Source organism: Oncorhynchus mykiss, chromosome 24 (assembly GCF_057628025.1).
Source record: "Oncorhynchus mykiss isolate SJ-2025 chromosome 24, ASM5762802v1, whole genome shotgun sequence".
In the NCBI taxonomy this organism is placed as follows: Eukaryota; Metazoa; Chordata; class Actinopteri; order Salmoniformes; family Salmonidae; genus Oncorhynchus; species Oncorhynchus mykiss.
The window spans coordinates 38,662,129-38,689,017 of record NC_143045.1 but is presented as its reverse complement, the minus strand read 5'-3'; the positions used below and the strand labels follow the sequence as shown (position 1 = coordinate 38,689,017).

Below are 26,889 nucleotides of genomic sequence, written 5' to 3'. Positions count from 1 at the left end.
AGCATGGCCAGACAGTGGTGACTAAGCCCTATCTATACTCTCCCTCTCTAGCATGGCCAGACAGTGGTGACTAAGCCCTATCTATACTATCCTCTCTAGCATGGCCAGACAGTAGTGACTAAGCCCTATCTATACTATCCTCTCTAGCATGGCCAGACAGTGGTGACTAAGCCCTATCTATACTATCCTCTCTAGCATGGCCAGACAGTGGTGACTAAGCCCTATCTATACTCTCCTCTCTAGCATGGCCAGACAGTGGTGAATAAGCCCTATCTATACTATCCTCTCTAGCATGGCCAGACAGTAGTGACTAAGCCCTATCTATACTATCCTCTCTAGCATTGCCAGACAGTAGTGACTAAGCCCTATCTATACCATCCTCTCTAGCATGGCCAGACAGTGGTGACTAAGCCCTATCTATACCATCCTCTCTAGCATGGCCAGACAGTGGTGACTAAGCCCTATCTCTACTATCCTCTCTAGCATGGCCAGACAGTGGTGACTAAGCCCTGTCTCTACCATCCTCTCTAGCATGGCCAGACAGTAGTGACTAAGCCCTATCTATACTATCCTCTCTAGCATGGCCAGACAGTGGTGACTAAGCCCTATCTATACTATCCTCTCTAGCATGGCCAGACAGTGGTGACTAAGCCCTATCTCTACTATCCTCTCTAGCATGGCCAGACAGTGGTGACTAAGCCCTGTCTCTACCATCCTCTCTAGCATGGCCAGACAGTGGTGACTAAGCCCTATCTATACCATCCTCTCTAGCATGGCCAGACAGTGGTGACTAAACCCTATCTATACTATCCTCTCTAGCATGGCCAGACAGTGGTGACTAAGCCCTATCTCTACTATCCTCTGTAGCATGGCCAGAAAGTGGTGACTAAGCCCTATCTATACCGGGCTATTCTGAATACCGACGGATTGATTTTCAATACCATTCCATTCATTTTCTTCACAAAAAAATGTAATTGAGCCAGTTACATGGTGCGCTTGTTTACAAACGGCATTTGGAGCAAACTGATAATCCACTGTTGAACAACACTTGATATATCCACTGATGAGCAGCACGTTAGGTGGCTAACTTGCAATATCAAGCTTCTTGGTTACAGCAGAGACAATAGCCTTTTGTATAACTCTATGAGCTGGGTTGACTGTCCTTGCATTTAGTTAATGTTCGGGTGCACTTGTTAGCATTTGGCTAGCGTTCACTATGGGAATTCGCTAATACTTTATTAGCGTATTTTATATCTATGTTCTAATGTTTGGGAAGAAACAGCGCCCATTGTGTGCACTGCCTGTAATACCGTATACTGGTACAGGTATGGTACAGGAGGAGAAGGGGGTAGCTGCAACCCAATATGGCGACCGGAGTATGTGTCAAAAGGAAAGAAGTGGATGTGTGGGAAGTAGTGAGTGTGTCGAAAGGAGTGGGTGTGTCAAAAGGAAAGTAGTGGGTGTGTCGAAAGGAGTGGGTGTGTCAAAAGGAAAGTAGTGGGTGTGTCGAAAGGAGTGGGTGTGTCAAAATGAATGGAGTGGGCGTGTCAAAAGGAAAGTAGTGGGTGTGTCGAAAGGAGTGGGTGTGTCAAAAGGAAAGTAGTGGGTGTGTCGAAAGGAGTGGGTGTGTCAAAAGGAAAGTAGTGGGTGTGTCGAAAGGAGTGGGTGTGTCAAAATGAATGGAGTGGGCGTGTCAAAAGCTCTCTGCTATAGATGAAATGGTTTTGATTGAGCTGTGTTTTTTATTCTTCCGTTTCTTACCACGTCACTACCATACCTACCATACCGCGAGAGTTCGCTCTTCTGTATCGAAGCCAGGGGATGAGTCTGAGTCGTATTTCACTATTAGTTTTACACAAATAATTGTAAAGTTTCAATTATAAATCTGACTATTATTTATTTTGTATTAAAAGTACTGATGATGGGTGTACTGTTGCTTGTATGCGTGTGCTCACTGTGACTGTCACCCTGATATTGGCTACCAGGTAACGGCTTCCGTCGTTGCTTTGCAAGCGGGAGCAAAGGACACCGTGTCCCGGTACAACCGATACCACACCGGTACAACACCGATTCAACACCGGTACGACACCGGTACAACACCGATTCAACACCGATACCACACCGGTACAACACCGATTCAACACCGGTACGACACCGGTACAACACCGATACAACACCGATACCACACCGGTACAACACCGATACAACACCGATACCACACCGGTACAACACCGATTCAACACCGGTACGACACCGGTACAACACCGATGCAACACCGGTACAACACCGGTACAACACCGATACGACACCGGTACAACACCGATACGACACCGGTACGACACCGGTACAACACCGATACAACACCGGTACGACACCGATACGACACCGGTACAACACCGGTACAACACCGATGCAACACCGGTACGACACCGATACGACACCGATACGACACCGGTACAACACCGGTACAACACCGATGCAACACCGGTACGACACCGATACGACACCGATACGACACCGATACGACACCGGTACAACACCGGTACGACACCGGTGCAACACCGATGCAACACCGATACAACACCCGTACAACACCGGTACAACACCGATACAACACCGGTACGACACCGATACGACACCGGTACAACACCGGTACGACACCAGTACAACACCGGTACAACACCGGTACAACACCGGTACGACACCAGTACAACACCGGTACAACACCAGTACAACACCGGTACAACACCGATACAACACCGGTACAACACCGATACAACACTGAGACAACACCGATACAACACCCGTACAACACCGATACAACACTAAGACAACACCGATACAACACCCGTACAACACCGATACAACACCGATACAACACCGGTACAACACCGGTACAACACCGGTGTAATGCTTGTGATTCAATAGGAGGGTTTGAGCTGAAGGATTTCCCTATTTCTATAATATACTAAACAGCCCTGAAGGGATGACTTGAAGTGTAGCCTACCGAGACATAGGTGTAATTGGGGATATTTAGGATCACTGAAAGTTCATATTTACATTTAGTGTAAATAGCTGACTGTAAGCTACATGAATGTATGGTTCATTCCATGACTGAAGGATGCTGCTTCTGATGGATATGGTTGACTACTTTAATGTTTGTTATTCCAGTCCTAAGTTGATGTGCAGGGACAAGCTGTCACTGTCATCTGACCATTAGCTGAACAGTGTTGTACTGTCTGTATTTCTGTTGATGTTTGTCCTGTTTTACATTGATAGTAATTCATGTGTAAAAAGCTAGATCTCACGCACACACAGACAGACAGGCAGACAGACAGGCAGGCAGACAGACAGACAGACAGACAGGCACACAGACAGACAGACAGGCAGACAGGCAGACAGACAGACAGGCACACAGACAGACAGACAGACAGACAGACAGACAGACAGACAGACAGGCACACAGACAGACAGGCAGACAGACAGACAGACAGGCAGACAGACAGGCAGACAGGCAGACAGACAGACAGGCAGACAGACAGACAGGCAGACAGACAAACAGGCAGACAGACAGACAGGCAGACAGACAGACAGACAGACAGACAGACAGACAGACAGACAGACAGACAGGCAGACAGGTAGATATTGTATTATATCACACGAAAAGTGTAGTACACTATAAGCTGTGGTCTGCCACAAAATAAGTTTATATCTAGGGGTTCCATGTAGAATCATTTTGGTTCCAGGTAAGAACCCTTTTGGTTCCAGGTAGAGGGGTTCCACAAAGAATAATTTTGGTTCCAGGTAGAACCCTTTGGGGTTCAATGGAGAATCCTTTCCACAGAGGGTTGTACACAGAACACAAAACGGTTTTACCTGGAACCAAACTGGGTTCTCATATGTGGACACCTGAAGAACCCTTTTGGAACCCATTCTTCTAAGAGTGTGTGACTAATGTGACGCGACGCATGTTCTTTCCACTCCACATGGTGAGGGTTGAAATTGGTGAAACGACAACCATATATGGAGCATATTGCGTCTGACCCTAGGTTTTACAACCTAGAAACATAGATGTTCTTCTCTTACCATCATCACAGTCAAAGATCAGACTGAAAATCTCTAAAATATCACACTACAGACCACCGAACTCTCTCTCTCTCTCTCTTTTTTGTACGAGGTAGAACCCTTTTGGTTCCAGGTAGAACCCTTTGGGGTTCCGTGTAGAATCCTTTTAGTTCCAGGTAGAACCCATTTGGTTGAAGGTAGAACCACTGGGTAGCTTAAACGAAGATACACACACGGCCAGCGAAAAATGCATGAAAACACACAAACACAAAACCCATATGCATACAGTGCCTCTGGAAAGTATTCAGACCCCTTGACTTTTACAAAAAAAAATTGCATTACAGCCTTATTCTAAAATGGATTACATTTGTATTTCTCCTCATCAATCTACACTCAATACGTCATAAGGACAAAGCTAAAACTGTTGTTTTTTTTATGTTGCTAATTTATTAAAAATACAAAACAGAAATACTGAATTTACATAAGTATTCAGACCCTTGGCTATGAGTGTCACGCCCTGGTCTTAGTATTTTGTGTTTTCTTTATTAATTTGGTCAGGCCAGGGTGTGACATGGGTTTATTTATGTGGTGTGTTTTGTCTTGGGGTTTTAGTACGTATTGGTTTTGTGGTTTAGTGGGGTTTTCTAGCAAAGTCTATGGCTGTCTGGAGTGGTTCTCAATCAGAGGCAGGTGTTTATCGTTGTCTCTGATTGGGAACCACATTTAGGCAGCCATATTCTTTGAGTTTGTTGTGGGTGATTGTTCCTGCCTCTGTGTTAGTTTGCACCAGATAGACTGTATAGGTTTTCATGTTACGTTTGTTGTTTTTGTATTGATTGTGTTTCATCTTCATTAAACATGTTTCAAGAATACCACGCTGCATTTTGGTCTGACTCTCCGTCACCGCAAGAAAACCGTTACAATGAGACTCAAAATTGAGCTCAGGTGGATCCTGTTTCCATTGATCATCTTTGAAGATGTTTCTAACAACTTGATTGGAGTCCACTTGTGGTATTTTCAATTGATTGGACATGATTTGGAAAGGCACACCTGTCTATATAAGGTCCCAAAGTTGACCGTGGATGTCAGAGCAAAAACCAAGTTGTGAGGTTGAAGGAATTGTCCGTAGAGCTCCGAGACAGGATTGTGTTGAGGCACAGATCTGGGGAAAAGTAACATAAGCATTGAAGGTCCCCAAGAACACAGTGGCCTCCATCAGTATTGAAGGTCTCCAAGAACACAGTGGCCTCCATCAGTATTGAAGGTCCCCAAGAACACAGTGGCCTCCATCAGTATTGAAGGTCCCCAAGAACACAGTGGCCTCCAACAGTATTGAAGGTCCCCAAGAACACAGTGGCCTCCATCAGTATTAAAGGTCCCCAAGAACACAGTGGCCTCCATCAGTATTGAAGGTCCCCAAGAACACAGTGGCCTCCATCAGTATTGAAGGTCCCCAAGAACACAGTGGCCTCCATCAGTATTGAAGGTCCCCAAGAACACAGTGGCCTCCATCAGTATTAAAGGTCCCCAAGAACACTGGCCTCCATCAGTATTGAAGGTCCCCAAGAACACAGTGGCCTCCATCAGTATTAAAGGTCCCCAAGAACACAGTGGCCTCCATCAGTATTGAAGGTCCCGAAGAACACAGTGGCCTCCATCAGTATTGAAGGTCCCCAAGAACACATTGGCCTCCATCAGTATTAAAGGTCCCCAAGAACACAGTGGCCTCCATCAGTATTAAAGGCACCCAAGAACACAGTGGCCTCCAACAGTATTAAATGGAAGAAGTTTGGAACCACCAAGACTCTTCCTAGAGCTGGTCGCCCGGCCAAACTGAGCAATCGAGGGAGAAGGGCCGTGGTCAGGGAAGTGACCAAGAACTCGATGGTCACTCTGACAGAGCTCTAGAGTTCATCTGTGGAGATGGGATAACCTTCCAGCATGACAACCTTCTCTGCAGCACTCTACCAATCAGGTAATTATGGTAGAGTGGCCAGAAGGAAGCCACTCCCCAGTAAAATGCACATGACAGCCTACTTGGAGTTTGCTAAAAAAGGTACCTAAAGACTCTTAGACCTTGAGAAACAAGATTCCCTGGTCTGATGAAACCAAAATTAAACTGCTTGGCCAAAATGCCAAGTGTCACGCCTGGAGGAAACCGGGCACAATCCTCCAGATCTCTCAGGACCTCAGCCTGGGGCGAAGGTTCACCTTCCAACAGGACAACAGCCCTAAGCACACAGCCAAGACAATGCAGGAGTGGCTTTAAAAAAGAGATAAAGAGAAAAGAGGAGAATGACAGAGGGTATGAGGATGTCAGCTCAGCTGGCGAAGGGTGAAAGGGACAGAGATGGAAAGAGAGAGACAGAGAGCAATAGAGAGAGAGAGATATAGAAACCCGATTTTGGTAAACTCCCATATCTACTGGGTGAAATAGCACAGTGTGCCATCACTGCAGCAAGATTTGTGACCTGCTGCCACAACAAAAGGTAAACCAGTGAAGAACAAACACCATTGTAAATACAACCCATATTTATGCTTATTTATTTTCCCTTTTGTACTTTAACCATTTGTACATCATTACAACACTGTATAAAAACATATGACATTCGTACTGTCTTTATTCTTTTGAATCTTCTGTGTGCAACTGTTGATCTTTGGCAATGTAAAAATATGTTTCCCATTGCCAATAAAGCCCCTTGAGTTAAATATAGACAGATTGAGAGAGATGGATAGAGAGAGAGGGATATAGAAAGATAGCGAGAGATGGAGAGACAGAGACACAGAGAGAGATATTGTAACGGCATTCAGAGGTGGAAGAAGGATCGGACCAAAGTGTTCTGTAATATTTAATTAAACGAACTGAACACTGAAATACAAAACAGTAAAGTGAACAATAAAGTGAACAAAAACCGAAACAGTACCGTGTGGACCAAACACTCACACGGAAAACAAACACACACCAACCAGAAGTGAAACCCAGGCTACCTAAGTATGATTCTCAATCAGAGACAACCAGGCTACCTAAGTATGATTCTCAATCAGAGACAACCAGGCTACCTAAGTATGATTCTCAATCAGAGACAACCAGGCTACCTAAGTATGATTCTCAATCAGAGACAACCAGGCTACCTAAGTATGATTCTCAATCAGAGACAACCAGGCTACCTAAGTATGATTCTCAATCAGAGACAACCAGGCTACCTAAGTATGATTCTCAATCAGAGACAACTAACAACACCTGCCTCTGACTGAGAACCATACTAGGCCGAACACAGAAACCACATATAGAAAAACAAATATAGACTGCCCACCCCAACTCACGCCTTGACCATATAAACAAAGACAAAACAAAGGAACTAAGGTCAGGACATTGCAGATATAGAGAGATAGCGCAGACAGATATATAGAGAGAGATAGAGAGATAGATATAGATAAAGAGATAGAGATGTAGATATAGATAGATCGAGAGAGATAGAGACAGAGATGGAAAGAGAGATAGAGAGAGATGGAAAGAGAGATAGAGAGAGATGGAAAGAGAGATAGAGAGAGATGGAAAGAGAGATAGAGAGAGATGGAAAGAGAGATAGAGAGAGATAGAGGGACAGAGATGGAAAGAGAGATGGAGAGAGATGGAAAGAGAGATAGAGGGACAGAGATGGAAAGAGCGATAGAGAGAGATGGAAAGAGAGATAGAGAGAGATGGAAAGAGAGAAAGAGGGACAGAGATGGAAAGAGAGATAGAGAGAGATGGAAAGAGAGATAGAGAGAGATGGAAAGAGAGATAGAGAGAGATGGAAAGACAGAGATGGAAAGAGAGATAGAGACAGAGATGAAAAGAGAGATAGAGAGACAGAGATAGAGAGAGATGGAAAGAGAGATAGAGAGAAAGAGATAGAGAGACAGAGAGAAAGAGAGAGAGGGACAGAGATGGAAAGAGAGATAGGGACAGAGATGGAAAGAGAGATAGAGAGACAGAGATGGAAAGAGAGAGAGAGACAGAGATGGAAAGAGAGAGAGAGACAGAGATGGAAAGAGAGAGAGAGAGACAGAGATGGAAAGAGAGATAGAGAGAAAGAGATAGAGAGACAGAGAGAAAGAGAGAGAGAGACAGATGGAAAGAGAGATAGAGAGAGATGGAAAGAGAGAGAGAGACAGAGATGAAAAGAGAGATAGAGGGACAGAGATGGAAAGAGAGATAGAGGGACAGAGATGGAAAGAGAGATAGAGAGACAGAGATGGAAAGAGAGATAGAGAGACAGAGATGGAAAGAGAGATAGAGGGACAGAGATGGAAAGAGAGATAGAGGGACAGAGATGGAAAGAGAGATAGAGGGACAGAGATGGAAAGAGAGATAGAGAGACAGAGATGGAAAGAGAGATAGAGAGACAGAGATGGAAAGAGAGATAGAGGGACAGAGATGGAAAGAGAGATAGAGAGACAGATGGAAAGAGAGATAGAGAGACAGAGATGGAAAGAGAGATAGAGGGACAGCGATGGAAAGAGAGATAGAGGGACAGAGATGGAAAGAGAGATAGAGGGACAGAGATGGAAAGATGGAAAGAGAGATAGAGAGACAGATGGAAAGAGAGAGAGAGACAGAGATGGAAAGAGAGATAGAGGGACAGAGATGGAAAGAGAGAGAGGGACAGAGATGGAAAGAGAGAGGGACAGAGATGGAAAGAGAGAGAGGGACAGAGATGGAAAGAGAGATAGAGAGACAGAGATGGAAAGAGAGATACAGAGATGGAAAGAGAGATAGAGGGACAGAGATGGAAAGAGAGAGAGGGACAGAGATGGAAAGAGAGATAGAGGGACAGAGATGGAAAGAGAGAGAGGGACAGAGATGGAAAGAGAGATAGAGGGACAGAGATGGAAAGAGAGATAGAGGGACAGAGATGGAAAGAGAGATGGAAAGAGAGATAGAGAGAGATGGAAAGAGAGATAGAGAGAGATAGAGGGACAGAGATGGAAGAGATGAAAAGAGAGATGGAGACAGCGATTGTAATGGTTTTCTTCCGTCGAAGGAGAGGAGGACCAAAATGCAGCGTGGTTAGAGTTCATGGTTTTTAATGTGAGAAACTAAACATGAACACAATTACAAAAAACGTGGCAAAAACCCAAAACAGTCCTATCTGGTGCAGAGAACACAAAGACAGGAAACAACCACCCACAAACCCCACCACAAAACAAGTTACCTAAATATGGTTCCCAATCAGAGACAATGACTAACACCTGCCTCTGATTGAGAACCATATCAGGACATACATAGAAACGGACAAACTAGACACACAACATAGAATGCCCACCCAGCTCAAGTCCTGACAAACAAGGAAAACACAAAAGAACTATGGTCAGAACGTGACAGCGATTGAAAGAGAGAGAGAGCATGCTGAGATTCTTCATCATCATCACCATCATCATCATCAGGAGAGGAAAGGCAGGAATAGAAACTAATTTGACATGAAAAAGCAATTAGCAACAGTGTGCCACTCTCATACACACACTTAGAAATAGAATGACCTGCAGATCTCTCTCTCCCCCTCTCTCTCTCTCTCTCTCTCGCCTTCTCTCTCCCTCTCTCTCTCTCTCTCTCTCTCTCTCTCGCCTTCTCTCTCCCTCTCTCTCTCTCTCTCCCTCTCTCTCTCTCTCTCTCTCTCTCTCCCTCCCTCTCTCTCTCTGTTCAATTTTCTATTTCAATTTAAGGGCTTTATTGGCATGGGAAACATATGTTTACATTGCCAAAACAAGTGAAGTAGATAATTACACATTACACTCACAAAAGTTCCAAAATGTCATATTATATATATACAGTGTTGTAATGATGTACAAATAGTTAAAGTACAAAAGGGAAAATAAATAAACATAAATATGGGTTGTATTTACAATGTTGTTTGTTCTTCACTGGTTGCCCTTTTCTTGTGGCAGCAGGTCACAAATCTTGCTGCTGTGATGGCACACTGTGGTATTTCACTCAGTAGATATGGGAGTTTATCAAAATTGCGTTTGTTTTTCGAATTCTTTGTGGGTCTGTGTAATCTGAGGGAAATATGTGTCTCTAATGCAGCTCAGTTTCCACCTCATTTTGTGATCAGTGTCACATAGTCTGTCTTCTCTTGACAGCCAGGTCTGCCTTCGGTGGCTTTTCTCAATAGCAAGACTATTCTCACTGAGACTAGACATTTTGGGTCAGTCACATTGATCAGGTATTCTGCCACTGTGAACTCTCTGTGTTATTTGGGTCTAATTGTGTTGCTGTCCTGGGGATCTGTGGGGTGTGTTTGTGTTTGTGAACAGAGCCCCAGGACCAGCTTGCTTAGGGGACTCTTCTCCAGGTTCATCTCTCTGTAGGTGATGGCTTTGTTATGGAAGGTTCGGGAATTGTTTCCTTTTAATTAGCGGCCTAATTCTGCTCAGCATAAATTAATTGGTGTTTATGTTGAACACAGAGGATATTTTTTGCAGGATCTTTCAGGAGTGTTCCTTAGTAGTCTTAAACAAATCTACTTTGAAGCAAAAGTATAAACACAAGAATCCATCCCACACACATGGTTATGGGCTTAAAAAAAGAAGGCACCTGTACCATGTCAGATATCGAGTTAAAACATTTTACATTACATTAGTATTATATTTTGAGTTTGCATCCCAATACTACATTTTATACACATCACAGAAGACTGAAATATAACAACACCGTTTGAAAGAGAAACACCGGATTTTCTTAAGTTTAATTAATTTTTTATAGGTTTATTAATTACGATTAATTATGTAAAATATTTACAACCATTCCACCCATGAGGCCAATAGAAGGTGTGTGGTCCTTTGACTGCAGGCAAGGGCTACCAATCTGGGGCATGGACACCCACTCACCACATAACAGCAGCTATAGAACACGTCCCCTTTGTGTTTCTGTCTGTAGCTCAGTATACAGTATGGGAGTATACCGTATATCACTATGGGTTAGAAAACATAGGGCTAGGCTAGCATCACCCACTATAGCCTACAGGACTAGGCTAGCATCACCCACTATAGCCTACAGGCCTAGGCTAGCATCACCCACTATAGCCTACAGGACTAGGCTAGTATCACCCACTGTAGCCTACAGGCCTAGGCTAACATCACCCACTATAGCCTATAAGGCTAGGCTAGTATCACCCACTATAGCCTACAGGCCTAGGCTAGCATCAGATACTATAGCCTATAGGGCTAGGCTAGCATCACCCACTATAGCCTACAGGCCTAGGCTAACATCACACACTATAGCCTATAGGGCTAGGCTAGTGTAACGGATGTGAAACGGCTAGCTTAGTTAGCGGTGTGCGCTAAATAGCGTTTCAATCAGTGACGTCACTTGCTCTGAGACCTTGAAGTAGTTGTTCCCCTTGCTCTGCAAGGGCCGCGGCTTTTGTGGAGCGATGGGTAACGATGCTTCGAGGGTGACTGTTGATGTGTGCAGAAGGTCCCTGGTTCGCGCCCGGGTATGGGCGAGGGGACGGTCTAAACTTATACTGTTACACTAGCATCACACACTATAGCCTACAGGCCTAGGCTAGCATCATATACTATAGCCTTTAGAGATAGGCTAGCATCACACACTATAGCCCATAGGGCTAGCCTAGCATCACACACTATAGCCTACAGGCCTAGGCTAGCATCACACACTATAGCCTATAGGGCTAGGCTAGCATCACACACTATAGCCCATAGGGCTAGCCTAGCATCACACACTATAGCCTACAGGCCTAGGCTAGCATCACACACTATAGCCTATAGGGCTAGGCTAGCATCACACACTATAGCCCATAGGGCTAGCCTAGCATCACACACTATAGCCTACAGGCCTAGACTAGCATCACACACTATAGCCTAAAGGGCTAGGCTAGCATCACACACTATAGCCTATAGGGCTAGGCTAGCATCACACACTATAGCCTATAGGGCTAGCCTAGCATCACACACTATAGCCTACAGGCCTAGGCTAGCATCACACACTGTAGCCTAAAGGGCTAGGCTAGCATCATATACTATAGCCTATAGGGCTAGGCTAGCATCACACACTATTGCCTAAAGGGCTAGGCTATCATCACACACTATAGCCTATAGGGCTAGGCTAGCATCACACACTATAGCCTATAGGGCTAGCCTAGCATCACACACTATAGCCTACAGGCCTAGGCTAGCATCACAGGCCTAGGCTAGCATAGGCAGATTCATCTCCTCTGGCTAGAGAGGGTTACATTATTAGGCAGATGAATCTCCTCTGGCTAGAGAGGGTTACAGTATTAGGCAGATTAATCTCCTCTGGCTAGAGAGGGTTACATTGTTCATCAGATTAATCTCCTCTGGCTAGAGAAGGTTACATCATTAGGCAGATGAATCTCCTCTGGCTAGAGAGGGTTACATCATTAGGCAGATGAATCTCCTCTGGCTAGAGAAGGTTACATCATTAGGCAGATGAATCTCCTCTGGCTAGAGAGGGTTACATTATTAGGCAGATGAATCTCCCCTGGCTAGAGAGGGTTACATTATTAGGCAGATGAATCTCCTCTGGCTAGAGAGGGTTACATTATTAGGCAGATTAATCTAATCTGGCTAGAGAGGGTTACATTATTAGGCAGATTAATCTCCCCTGGCTAGAGAGGGTTACATTATTAGTCAGATTAATCTAATCTGGCTAGAGAGGGTTACATTATTAGGCAGATGAATCTCCTCTGGCTAGAGAGGGTTACATTATTAGGCAGATTAATCTAATCTGGCTAGAGAGGGTTACATTATTAGGCAGATTAATCTCCCCTGGCTAGAGAGGGTTACATTATTAGGCAGATGAATCTCCCCTAGCTAGAGAGGGTTACATTATTAGGCAGATGAATCTCCCCTGGCTAGAGAGGGTTACATTATTAGGCAGATTAATCTAATCTGGCTAGAGAGGGTTACAGTATTAGGCAGATTAATCTCCTCTGGCTAGAGAGGGTTACATTATTAGGCAGATGAATCTCCCCTAGCTAGAGAGGGTTACATTATTAGGCAGATGAATCTCCCCTGGCTAGAGAGGGTTACATTATTAGGCAGATGAATCTCCCCTGGCTAGAGAGGGTTACATTATTAGGCAGATTAATCTAATCTGGCTAGAGAGGGTTACAGTATTAGGCAGATTAATCTCCTCTGGCTAGAGAGGGTTACATTATTAGGCAGATTAATCTCCTCTGGCTAGAGAGGGTTACATTATTAGGCAGATGAATCTCCCCTAGCTAGAGAGGGTTACATTATTAGGCAGATTAATCTCCCCTGGCTAGAGAGGGTTACATTATTAGGCAGATTAATCTCCCCTGGCTAGAGAGGGTTACATTATTAGGCAGATGAATCTCCCCTGGCTAGAGAGGGTTACATTATTAGGCAGATTAATCTAATCTGGCTAGAGAGGGTTACAGTATTAGGCAGATTAATCTCCTCTGGCTAGAGAGGGTTACATTATTAGGCAGATTAATCTCCTCTGGCTAGAGAGGGTTACATTATTAGGCAGATGAATCTCCCCTAGCTAGAGAGGGTTACATTATTAGGCAGATTAATCTAATCTGGCTAGAGAGGGTTACATTATTAGGCAGATGAATCTCCTCTGGCTAGAGAGGGTTACATTATTAGGCAGATTAATCTAATCTGGCTAGAGAGGGTTACATTATTAGGCAGATTAATCTAATCTGGCTAGAGAGGGTTACAGTATTAGGCAGATTAATCTCCTCTGGCTAGAGAGGGTTACATTATTAGGCAGATTAATCTAATCTGGCTAGAGAGGGTTACAGTATTAGGCAGATTAATCTCCTCTGGCTAGAGAGGGTTACATTATTAGGCAGATTAATCTAATCTGGCTAGAGAGGGTTACATTATTAGGCAGATGAATCTCCTCTGGCTAGAGAGGGTTACATTATTAGGCAGATTAATCTAATCTGGCTAGAGAGGGTTACATTATTAGGCAGATGAATCTAATCTGGCTAGAGAGGGTTACATTATTAGGCAGATTAATCTAATCTGGCTAGAGAGGGTTACATTATTAGGCAGATTAATCTAATCTGGCTAGAGAGGGTTACATTATTAGGCAGATTAATCTCCTCTGGCTAGAGAGGGTTACATTATTAGGCAGATGAATCTCCTCTGGCTAGAGAGGGTTACATTATTAGGCAGATGAATCTCCTCTGGCTAGAGAAGGTTACATTATTAGGCAGATTAATCTAATCTGGCTAGAGAGGGTTACATTATTAGGCAGATGAATCTAATCTGGCTAGAGAGGGTTACATTATTAGGCAGATTAATCTAATCTGGCTAGAGAGGGTTACATTATTAGGCAGATTAATCTAATCTGGCTAGAGAGGGTTACATTATTAGGCAGATTAATCTCCCCTGGCTAGAGAGGGTTACATTATTAGGCAGATGAATCTCCTCTGGCTAGAGAGGGTTACATTATTAGGCAGATGAATCTCCCCTGGCTAGAGAGGGTTACATTATTAGGCAGATTAATCTAATCTGGCTAGAGAGGGTTACATTATTAGGCAGATTAATCTAATCTGGCTAGAGAGGGTTACAGTATTAGGCAGATTAATCTAATCTGGCTAGAGAGGGTTACATTATTAGGCAGATGAATCTCCCCTGGCTAGAGAGGGTTACATTATTAGGCAGATTAATCTAATCTGGCTAGAGAGGGTTACATTATTAGGCAGATTAATCTAATCTGGCTAGAGAGGGTTACATTATTAGGCAGATGAATCTCCTCTGGCTAGAGAGGGTTACATTATTAGGCAGATTAATCTAATCTGGCTAGAGAGGGTTACATTATTAGGCAGATTAATCTAATCTGGCTAGAGAGGGTTACATTATTAGGCAGATTAATCTAATCTGGCTAGAGAGGGTTACATTATTAGGCAGATTAATCTAATCTGGCTAGAGAGGGTTACATTATTAGGCAGATTAATCTAATCTGGCTAGAGAGGGTTACATTATTAGGCAGATTAATCTAATCTGGCTAGAGAGGGTTACATTATTAGGCAGATTAATCTAATCTGGCTAGAGAGGGTTACATTATTAGGCAGATTAATCTAATCTGGCTAGAGAGGGTTACATTATTAGGCAGATTAATCTAATCTGGCTAGAGAGGGTTACATTATTAGGCAGATTAATCTCCCCTGGCTAGAGAGGGTTACATCATTAGGCAGATTAATCTAATCTGGCTAGAGAGGGTTACATTATTAGGCAGATGAATCTCCCCTGGCTAGAGAGGGTTACATTATTAGGCAGATGAATCTCCTCTGGCTAGAGAGGGTTACATTATTAGGCAGATGAATCTCCCCTGGCTAGAGAGGGTTACATTATTAGGCAGATTAATGTTCTGAGCCCTTTTAAACTAATTTAGGTTTATGGGCGGACTGGTCAATATTTTGGCCAGTGGACCAGTCTAATTTAGGTTTATGGGCGGACTGGTCAATATTTTGGCCAGTGGACCAGTCTAATTTAGGTTTATGGGCGGACTGGTCAATATTTTGGCCAGTGGACCAGTCTAATTTAGGTTTATGGGCGGACTGGTCAATCTTTTGGCCAGTGGACCAGTCTAATTTAGGTTTATGGGCGGACTGGTCAATATTTTGGCCAGTGGACCAGTCTAATTTAGGTTTATGGGCGGACTGGTCAATCTTTTGGCCAGTGGACCAGTCTAATTTAGGTTTATGTGGGTGGGGGCCTTAAGGGAGGGGGGAAAGGGCCAGTCTAATTTAGGTTTATGTGGGTGGGGGCCTTAAGGGAGGGGGGAAAGGGCCAGTCTAATTTAGGTTGATGTGGGTGGGGGCCTTAAGGGAGGGGGGAAAGGGCCAGTCTAATTTAGGTTGATGTGGGTGGGGGCCGTAAGGGAGGGGGGAAAGGGCCAGTCTAATTTAGGTTTATGGGCGGACTGGTCAATATTTTGGCCAGTGGACCAGTCTAATTTAGGTTTATGTGGGTGGGGGCCTTAAGGGAGGGGGGAAAGGGCCAGTCTAATTTAGGTTTATGTGGGTGGGGGCCTTAAGGGAGGGGGGAAAGGGCCAGTCTAATTTAGGTTGATGTGGGTGGGGGCCTTAAGGGAGGGGGGAAAGGGCCAGTCTAATTTAGGTTGATGTGGGTGGGGGCCTTAAGGGAGGGGGGAAAGGGCCAGTCTAATTTAGGTTTGTGTGGGTGGGGGCCGTAAGGGAGGGGGGAAAGGGCCAGTCTAATTTAGGTTGATGTGGGTGGGGGCCGTAAGGGAGGGGGGAAAGGGCCAGTCTAATTTAGGTTTATGGGCGGACTGGTCAATATTTTGGCCAGTGGACCAGTCTAATTTAGGTTTATGTGGGTGGGGGCCTTAAGGGAGGGGGGAAAGGGCCAGTTTAATTTAGGTTTATGTGGGTGGGGGCCTTAAGGGAGGGGGGAAAGGGCCAGTCTAATTTAGGTTTGTGTGGGTGGGGGCCGTAAGGGAGGGGGGAAAGGGCCAGTCTAATTTAGGTTTATGTGGGTGGGGGCCTTAAGGGAGGGGGGAAAGGGCCAGTTTAATTTAGGTTTATGTGTGTGGGGGCCGTAAGGGAGGGGGGAAAGGGCCAGTCTAATTTAGGTTTATGTGGGTGGGGGCCATAAGGGAGGGGGGAAAGGGCCAGTCTAATTTAGGTTTATGTGGGTGGGGGCCTTAAGGGAGGGGGGAAAGGGACAGTTTAATTTAGGTTTATGTGTGTGGGGGCCATAAGGGAGGGGGGAAAGGGCCAGTCTAATTTAGGTTTATGTGGGTGGGGGCCTTAAGGGAGGGGGGAAAGGGCCAGTCTAATTTAGGTTTATGTGTGTGGGGGCCATAAGGGAGGGGGGAAAGGGCCAGTCTAATTTAGGTTTATGTGGGTGGGGGCCTTAAGGGAGGGGGGAAAGGGCCAGTCTAATTTAGGTTTATGTGGGTGGGGGCCTTAAGGGAGGGGGGAAAGGGCCAGTTTAATTTAGGTTTATGTGGGTGGGGGCCTTAAGGGAGGGGGGAAAGGGCCAGTCTAATTTAGGTTTATGTGTGTGGGGGCCATAAGGGAGGGGGGAAAGGGCCAGTCTAATTTAGGTTTATGTGTGTGGGGGCCATAAGGGAGGGGGGAAAGGGCCAGTCTAATTTAGGTTTATGTGGGTGGGGGCCTTAAGGGAGGGGGGAAAGGGCCAGTTTAATTTAGGTTTATGTGGGTGGGGGCCTTAAGGGAGGGGGGAAAGGGCCAGTCTAATTTAGGTTTATGTGTGTGGGGGCCATAAGGGAGGGGGGAAAGGGTCAGTCTAATTTAGGTTGATGTGGGTGGGGGCCTTAAGGGAGGGGGGAAAGGGCCAGTTTAATTTAGGTTTATGTGGGTGGGGGCCGTAAGGGAGGGGGGAAAAGGGCCAGTGAGTTAGAAATGCCAGGGATGATGTTTGTCCCAGACTACACCTGAATATGTTCTCCCTACAGACATAAGTGTTCCATTTTAAAAATAAAACACTGAAGAAAATTTGATTAAAATGGCTGAATGGTTAGCCTACACAATTTATTTTGGGTCACATTGGCAAAATGAATGTGTATCTAACTGTATCAACAAAAGCACATGCAACTCTTGTCAGATAAGCCCGGGGAAAAAAGCGGATTTTCTGCCCCCTCGCGACAGACAGACAGCCTGCAGGGAACAGAAGGCAGTCGGCCTCAACACCACTGACAGCTCTCTTCATCCGCTGCCTCTCACTCCCGAGGAGTGGGCGTGCGCTCTCGGGTTCCATTGCCTACTGTTCTACAAAGACATATTTCCTGGCAAGACAAAAACACTCCCAACATGAATGTATGAGTCAAATTGAGAACTTCCTAGGATCATACCAAAAAAAAAAGCGTTATTTTTTTTTTTAACAAATTGGCTACATAGTAAAGACATTAAAGCATGGGCTGTGATGTTGCACTCACAACAATGTAGTGATTTTTTCCCCACCAGACCTATGCATAACAAATGCTTATTTATCACACTCACAATGACAGCCTCAGAAAACCAGCAAAGCACAGGCATATCAAAAGTCAAATTAAGAATTTAGGAATGGAGCAACCCATTCAAAAGACAGTCCAGGTTTAAACATAGGCTACATTTTGATAATACACCCTCGCCCCTCATCACCTAGTATACCATTACACGTACATTGAAATCCAGTAGAATTTAGTAGAACGCTTACCCTTCTCAAAACTGAGATTTTTGGATACTTCGAGTTCAGCCATTTAAGACTAATTTTGTGTTTGCATAGCTTTGGATAAATAATTCCTCTCAGGGATAAAGATGGAGCGATACTGATACTGTTTTGAGGTAGTGCTCTCAATTAGTTTTTTTGTCCGTTCATCCACTTTGGACATCATTTCCATTAGATAGTCTCCAGTAAGGTACAATAGTTGCCCAGGCGTGAAATCCCATATGTTGGTCTGAAATTACCCCCGTGCTGCTCTTAGTCCAAATGGAACGCATGTTTTCATCCGTGTCACACAGTCGCCAAACGACCCAGAGATGAACTGAATTGACAGAAACAGGACCCTCTCTCTGAACGCTCCACAAAACCTGCTTGCTTATCTCTCCTGCGCAACATAAACACGCATGTCTCCGCTTATCTCTCTGCGCAGAGAGAGCGAAGGCGATGGAGGGTGTTACAATCCTCACATCAGTCGCGCAGAGCGAAAAATGCGATAAACCCATTTTCTTGACATATTTACGCGATAGCCTGGCGAGGGGGTGAGTGGGGCTGTCATATACGCGGAGCTAGTGAAAAGCGTAAAGGTCTACGACCTCGCGAGGGACTCAAAATATACTAACCAAATTTCAGATAGTCTATGAACAAAAATATTTCACAGGATGTTGGCCAGGTAGACTAATTGATGAAAGACAGTTCAGTGTGATTTGACATCGAGTTGCATTTAAGTCTTAAGATTGTGTTCCGGGGGAATCAAGAATGGAAAAGTTGAACTTGTGTTTTTGACAGACGTTCCACTACCTCTCATGTCACCGGCTCTGACGTGGGGAGCGCGGAATGCGATGGGGCGTTCTGGTGTTAACGTCAGTTTCTGGAGAAGGGAAACGGTTTATTTATTATTTGTACTCGCGCTCTCTCTCTCTCTCTCTCGCGCTCTCTCTCTGCTTTCTATTACGCATGGGCGATATTATTACCGCGTGTGTCCTGCCACTGCTGCATCTCCAAAGATGTAAACTATTTCACCAATAGGAAACACATCACCCATAAATTGTCCCTTCAGCCTATGGTTGTTTTTCTTTTTAGGTGCAGGCTTCTGAGTGGAAAGGATATTGCCCAGGGGCTTCGTCAAACAATCACCGAGTAATTTTCCTCGCTTGACTAATATATTTGCTCATTAGAAGGCTACCAGCTTTACGGTTTGAATTGAAGAATAGATTATCACTGTGATAATTATAATATTATGAAGCCTCACTAGCTACCCACCGGGCAAAAATTGGTCGAATCAATGTTGTTTCCACGTCATTTCAACAAAACAATTCAACATTCATCAACGGATTATAAAAAAGTCATCATGGTAAGGGAATTTCGCATTTTATTCACCCAACTTCTAACCTAAATCCAATGGTATTTCACGTTGAATTCACGTTAGTTGACAACTCAACGAAATGTAAATAAAAACTAGATGTTGAAATGACGTCTGTGCCCAGTGGTTAGTCTGTTTGATGAGAAATACATGGTCATTTCCACACACTGTCATCTCTCATCTACTCCAAGTGTATAATTGCTGTAATTCCGCTTCAAGCCAAGGTTCAACATTATTCTGTTAGGGCAGTGGTTCCCAAAGTTGTTATAGCCCAGTCCCCCTTCAAACATTTAACCTCCAGCTGTACCCCCCTCTAGCACCAGGGTCAGCACACTCTCAAATTTTGTTTTTTGCCATCCTTGTAAGCCTGCTACACACACACACACACTATATGATACATTTATTAAACATAAGAATGAGTGTGAGTTTTTGTCACAACCCGGCTCGTGGGAAGTGACAAAGACCCAACTCACTCAGGTGCTTCGACTATATCACATTTGACATTGTCCGTAAGGTTGAGTTAATTTGCACACAAAAAAATCATACAATGATGGAAAGACCTGTGTGTTGTCCTTGTTAATGCAGACAGAGAAGAGCTCCAACTTCTTAATTATAGCCTCAATTTAGTCCCGCACATTGAATATAGTTGCGGAGAGTCCTTGTAATCCTAGATTCAGATCATTCAGGTGAGAAAAACATCACCGAGATAGGCCAGTCGTGTGAGAAACTCGTCATCATGTAAGCAGTCTATGAGTATAACAGAACTGAAATAGTAGGTCGAAAACCTGAGACAAATCCATCCAGGACGTGGGATTTTTTTATGTTTATAGTTTTCCATTGACTGCCTACACAGATTCCATTGACCCCCCCATAAAGATAACAGACATATATCAGGAGCTGTGTCAGGCCTGCCACTTTTGTTGACTCATCCAGCTTTAAGGCATGTAATTCACTGGCTTGTATGCGAAGCAGTAATTGTTTCAAAACACCTCCTGCCATGTCACTGATGCGTCGTGAAACAGTGTTGTTTGATGAAGACACAGTCTGTATAGTTTCTTTGTCCTTTTCCCTTAACATTGTCCCAGTCATATCTACAGCAGCAGGAAGAATTAAGTCCTCCACAATAGTATGGGGCTTGTCTGTCCTAGCCACTCCTCCACAATAGAATGGGGCTTGTCTGTCCTAGCCAGTCCTCCACAATAGTATGGGGCTTGCCTGTCCTAGCCAGTCCTCCACAATAGTATGGGGCTTGTCTGTCCTAGCCACTCCTCCACAATAGTATGGGGTTTGCCTGTCCTAGCCAGTCCTCCACAATAGTATGGGGTTTGCCTGTCCTAGCCAGTCCTCCACAATAGTATGGGGCTTGTCTGTCCTAGCCACACCTCCACAATAGTATGGGGTTTGCCTGTCCTAGCCACTCCTCCACAATAGTATGGGGTTTGCCTGTCCTAGCCAGTCCTCCACAATAGTATGGGGCTTGTCTGTCCTAGCCACTCCTCCACAATAGTATGGGGCTTGTCTGTCCTAGCCACTCCTCCACAATAGTATGGGGTTTGCCTGTCCTAGCCACTCCTCCACAATAGTATGGGGCTTGCCTGTCCTAGCCAGTCCTCCACAATAGTATGGGGCTTGCCTGTCCTAGCCAGTCCTCCACAATAGTATGGGGCTTGCCTGTCCTAGCCACTCCTCCACAATAGTATGGGGCTTGCCTGTCCTAGCCAGTCCTCCACAATAGTATGGGGCTTGTCTGTCCTAGCCACTCCTCCACAATAGTATGGGGTTTGCCTGTCCTAGCCAGTCCTCCACAATAGTATGGAGCTTGTCTGTCCTAGCCACTCCTCCACAATAGTATGGGGCTTGTCTGTCCTAGCCACTCCTCCACAATAGTATGGGGTTTGCCTGTCCTAGCCACTCCTCCACAATAGTATGGGGTTTGCCTGTCCTAGCCACTCCTCCACAATAGTATGGGGCTTGTCTGTCCTAGCCACTCCTCCACAATAGTATGGGGTTTGCCTGTCCTAGCCAGTCCTCCACAATAGTATGGGGTTTGCCTGTCCTAGCCACTCCTCTACAATAGTATGGGGTTTGCCTGTCCTAGCCAGTCCTCCACAATAGTATGGGGCTTGTCTGTCCTAGCCAGTCCTCCACAATAGTATGGGGCTTGTCTGTCCTAGCCACTCCTCCACAATAGTATGGGGTTTGCCTGTCCTAGCCAGTCCTCCACAATAGTATGGGGTTTGCCTGTCCTAGCCAGTCCTCCACAATAGTATGGGGTTTGCCTGTCCTAGTCACTCGGTAGCTCACCATATAAGATGTTTCTAGCCCCTTCTTCTTAATGGTATCTGTTGCTTTTATACATGTCTTACTACTCAAAAAACTTGTGGCTTGTTTTTCAAATTGTCATGTTTTATTTCTAAATGTCTGCGCAAGAGTGAAGGTTTCCTGTGACAGAGTAACGGTTAATGTGATTGGATGAGTAACGGTTAATGTGATTGGATGAGTAATGGTTAATGTGATCGGATGTTAATTATTTGACTAAGCTACCTGTATTTGACATTGTGTTATTATTTCGCAGAACACTAGATGGTTTAATTTTATTTTGGGAATTTTTGGCACCCAAATGTATAGCCCGTTGGAAAAAAGAAAAATAAGAAAAAAATTATATTATATAAACTCAGCAAAAAAAAGAAACGTTCCTTTTTCAGGATCCTGTCTTTCAAAGATAATTTTCACAGATCTTCACTGTAAAGGGTTTAACCTCACTAGGGTAGGGAACACTATTTTCACCTCCAGATGAAAAGTGTGCCCAAAGTAAACAGCCTGCTACTCAGGCCGAGAAGCTAGGGTATGCATATAATTAGTCGATTTGGATAGAAAACACTCCAAAGTTTCTAAAACTGTTAAAATAATGTCTATGAGTATAACAGAACTGAAATAGTAGGACAAATCCATCCAGGAAGTGGGATTTTTTTATGTTTGTAGTTTTCCATTGACTGCCTATACAGATTTTATTGACTTAGGACTCAAATTGCATGTCCTATGGCTTCCACTAGATGTCACCAGTCTTTAGAAATTGTTTCAGGTTTGTACTCTGAAAAGTGAGGGAGTAAGACCACTCTGAATGAGTGGACACTGCAGTGTCCCAGAGGTTTTTCATACGCTCGACCGAGAGCGCGCCTTTCTTGTTTTCCTTTTATATTGACAAAGCTTTTGTCCGGTTGAAATATTATTGATTAATATGACTAAAAACAACCTGAGGAATGATTATAAACATCATTTGACATGTTTCTACGAACTTTACTGATTCTTTTCGGATTTTTCGAATGCCTGTTGTGACTGCCTTTGAGCCTGTGGATTACTGAACAAAACGCGCGAACAAAACGGAGGTTTTTGAATAATAAGAGGGACTTTATCAAACAAAACAAACATTTATTGAGTAAATGGGAGTCATGTGAGTGCAACCATATGAAGATCATCAAAGGTAAGTGATTAATTTTATCGCTATTTCTGACATGTGTAACTCCTCTACTTGGCTGGTAACTGTTTGTAATGATTTGTCTGCTGGGCTCTGTTCTCAGATAATCGCATGGTATGCTTTCGCCGTAAAGCCTTTTTGAAATCTGACACCGTGGTTGGATTAACAAGAAGTTCATCTTTAAACCGATGTATAACACTTGTATGTTTTATTAATTTTTATAATGAGTATTTGTTTTTGAATGTGGCACTCTGCAATTTCATTGGATGTTGGCCAGGTGGGACGCTACTGTCCCACACCCCCTAGAGAGGTTAAACACAGTTTCCCATGCGTGTTCAATGAACCATAAACAATTAATGAACATGCACCTGTGGAACAGTCAGTAAGACACTAACAGCTTACAGACGGTAGGCCGTTAAGGTCACAGTTATGAAAACTTAGGACACTAAAGAGGCCTTTCTACTGACTCTGAAAAACACAGAAAGAAAGATGCCCAGGGTCCCTGCTCATATGCGTGAACGTGCCTTAGGCATGCTGCAAGGAGGACTGCAGATCTGGCCAGGGCAATAAATTGCAATGTCCGTACTGTGAGACGCCTAAGACAGTGCTACAGGGAGACAGGACGGACAGCTGATTGTCCTCGCAGTGGCAGACCACATATAACAACACCTGCACAGGATCGGTACATCCTAACATCACACGTGCGGGACAAGTACAGGATGGCAACAGCAACTGCCCGAGTTACACAAGGAATGCACAATCCCTCAATCAGTGCTCAGATCAATAGGCTAAGAGTGGCTGGACTGAGGGCTTGTAGGCCTGTTGTAAGGCAGGTCCTCACCAGACATCACCAGCAACAACGTCGCCTATGGGCACAAACCCAACATCACTGGACCAGAAAGGACCGTCAAAAAGTGCTCTTTACTGATGAGTCACGGTTTTGTCTCACCTGGGGTGATGGTTGGATTTGGGTTTATCGGCGAAAGAGTGAGCGTTACATCGAGTCCTGTACTCTGGAGCGGGATCGATTTGGAGGTGGAGGGTTCGTCATGGTCTGGGGCGGTGTCTCACAGCATCATCGGACTGAGCTTGTTGGTAATGCAGGCAATCTCAACGCTGTGTGTTACAGGGAAGACATCCTCCTCCCTCATGTGGTACCCTTCCTGCAGGCCCATCCTGACATGACCCTCCAGTATGACAATGCCACCAGCCATACTGCTCATTCTGTGCGTGATTTCCTGCAAGACAGGAATGTCAGTGTTCTGCCAATCGCCAGCGAAGAGCCCGGATCTCAATCTTATTGAGCACGTCTGGGACCTGTTGGATCGGAAGGTGAGGGCTAGGGCCATTCCCCCCAGAAATGTCCGGGAACTTGCAGGTGCCTTGGTGGAAGGGTGGGGTAACATCGCACAGCAAGAACTGGCAAATCTGGTGCAGTCCATGAGGAGGAAATGCAATGCAGTAATTAATGCAGCTGATGGCCAAACCAGATACTGACTGTTACTTTTGATTTTGACCCCCCCCCCTTTTGTTCAGGGACACATTATTCAATTTCTGTTAGTCACATGTCTGTGGAACTTGTTCAGTTTATGTCTCAGTTGTTGAATCTTGTTATGTTCATACAAATATTTACACGTGTTAAGTTTGCTGAAAATAAACACAGTTGACAGTGAGAGGACCTATCTTTTTTTTATATTTAATATTTTATATCTTATACGGCATTGCGTATACCCCTGTTCTGGAGGATTTATTGTTTGGGCTGAAGATCCGTGTAGCTCAGTTGAAATGTTTATGGTAATTTCAGATTGATCTGACATATGCAGCAGATCCTTTTGCCTGTGGGGCGCGTTCCTCTGCCCAGGTGTTGCTGACACATGCCAGAGCTTACAATGCCCAGTGGCGTGTACTCATGGATGCCAAAGGAAGCCAGGCTTCCCCAAAAATAGACTATATAGAATAAAAATAGAATAAAATAGAATAAAAATAAATAAAAATTAAAAAACATATAAAATAATGTATCTTTCCTTTCTCTGTGTTTCATTGTTTTTCCATCAACTTGCAAGAGGCTGCATGTTTCTCACTGGAGAAAGCAACCTAAGCAAGTAAAACCGAGCCCCTCTTTTTCAGTATGTGTAGCCTACCTATCTGCTGCTGTCTGATCAGAAAGAGTGGGACATTGTTGCAACCCGTAGCGTTGAATGCAAGGGAAGCCAGCGAGCATTTGACCTCCCTTGATAAAAAAAAATAATAATAGCCAATCAGTGTTGAGCTAAACTGAGTGAGCTCAACTGTGATTGGTCCTGGCGCACATCAAAAACAACATGTCAAGGGAAGCCAGTTTGGATTTGGCTTCACACCAATCACATCACATCAAAAGCAGAACGTCATTTACAGAAAAAACTTTAATTGTTGCATCTCGTTGGGTCATTGTCGTCCCGTGGTTAGCTAGCTAGCTAACACCATCCCCTTTCTAAATTAGCCATGGATGGAGATAGGGATTTAGACTTAATTCTCCGTACTGGCAAATGATTATAATGGTGATTTTGATCAAACCATATATTCATATATTGTGCCACTGGCCTGAGAGGATGGGAGTTCAATATGTGGCTAAATGTAGTAGGCTAATGTTAACTAGCTGGCCTGGTGCATTGTTATCCATGAAAGGAAGTTAGACTAGCGAGCAGGTATTTTAGCCAGGTAGCCTAGGACAACAAAAACGACAACATTTCACTGGACAGAGGTTGCTATCTGGTTTTGTGATGAAACAAAGGTGTGGTTGAATTAATTCTGCCGCCTTATGCCTATATATATAACGGTAACACATAGGTTGTAATACGTTTTTTTTTCTGGCTTGACATCCCCAGTGATTTTACCCACGCACGGCTACTGACCACGCCTGGATAGGTACACTACATGACCAAAAGTATGTGGACACCTGCTCGTCGAACATCTCATTCCAAAATCATGGGCATTCATATGGAGTTTCACCCCCCCCCCTTTGCTGCTATAACAGCCTCCACTCTTCTGGGAAGGCTTTTCACTAGATGTTGGAACATTGCTGTGGGACTTGCTTCCATTCAGCCACAAGAGTATTAGTGAGGTCGGGCACTGATGTTGGGTGGTTAGACCTGGCTCACAGTCGGCGTTCCAATTCATCCCAAAGGTGTTCGATGGGGTTGAGGTCAGGGCTCTGTGCAGACCAGTCAAGTTCTCCCAAACTGATCTCGACAAACCATTTCAGTATGGCCCTCACTTTGGGCACAAGGGCATTGTCATGATGAAACAGGAAAGGGCCTCCCCCAAACTGTTGCCACAAAGTTGGAAGCACAGAATCGTCTAGAATGCTATTGTATGCTGTAGCATTAAGATTTCCCTTCACTGGAACTAAAGGGCCTGAACCATGAAAAACAGCCCCAGACCATTATTTCTCCTCCACCAAACTTTACAGTTGGCACTATGCAATCGGGCAGGTAGTGTTCTCATGGCATCCGCCAAACCCAGATTAATCCGTCGGACTGCCAGATGGTGAAGCGTAATTCATCACTCACGAATACGCGTTTCCACTGCTCCAGAGTCCAATGGCTGTGAGCTTTACACCAACTCCAGCAGACCCTTGGCATTGCGCATGGGGATCTTGTCTTGTGTGCGGCTGCTCGGTCATAGAAACCCATTTCATGAAGCTCCCGACAAACAGTTATTGTGCTGACGTTGCTTCCAGTGGCAGTTTGGAACTCAGTAGTGAGTGTTGCAACTGAGGACAGACCATTTTTTACACACTACGCACTTCAAGACT

The 26,889-nt window shown here is 44.6% G+C and overlaps 1 protein-coding gene across 1 annotated transcript in view; it reads right to left on the bottom strand.

Moving 5' to 3' along the window:
• Positions 1-26,889, bottom strand: part of LOC149972432 (1-phosphatidylinositol 4,5-bisphosphate phosphodiesterase eta-1-like) — a 69,655-nt gene that overhangs the window by 28,379 nt on the left and 14,387 nt on the right. The gene's annotated exons all lie outside the window — the stretch shown is intronic.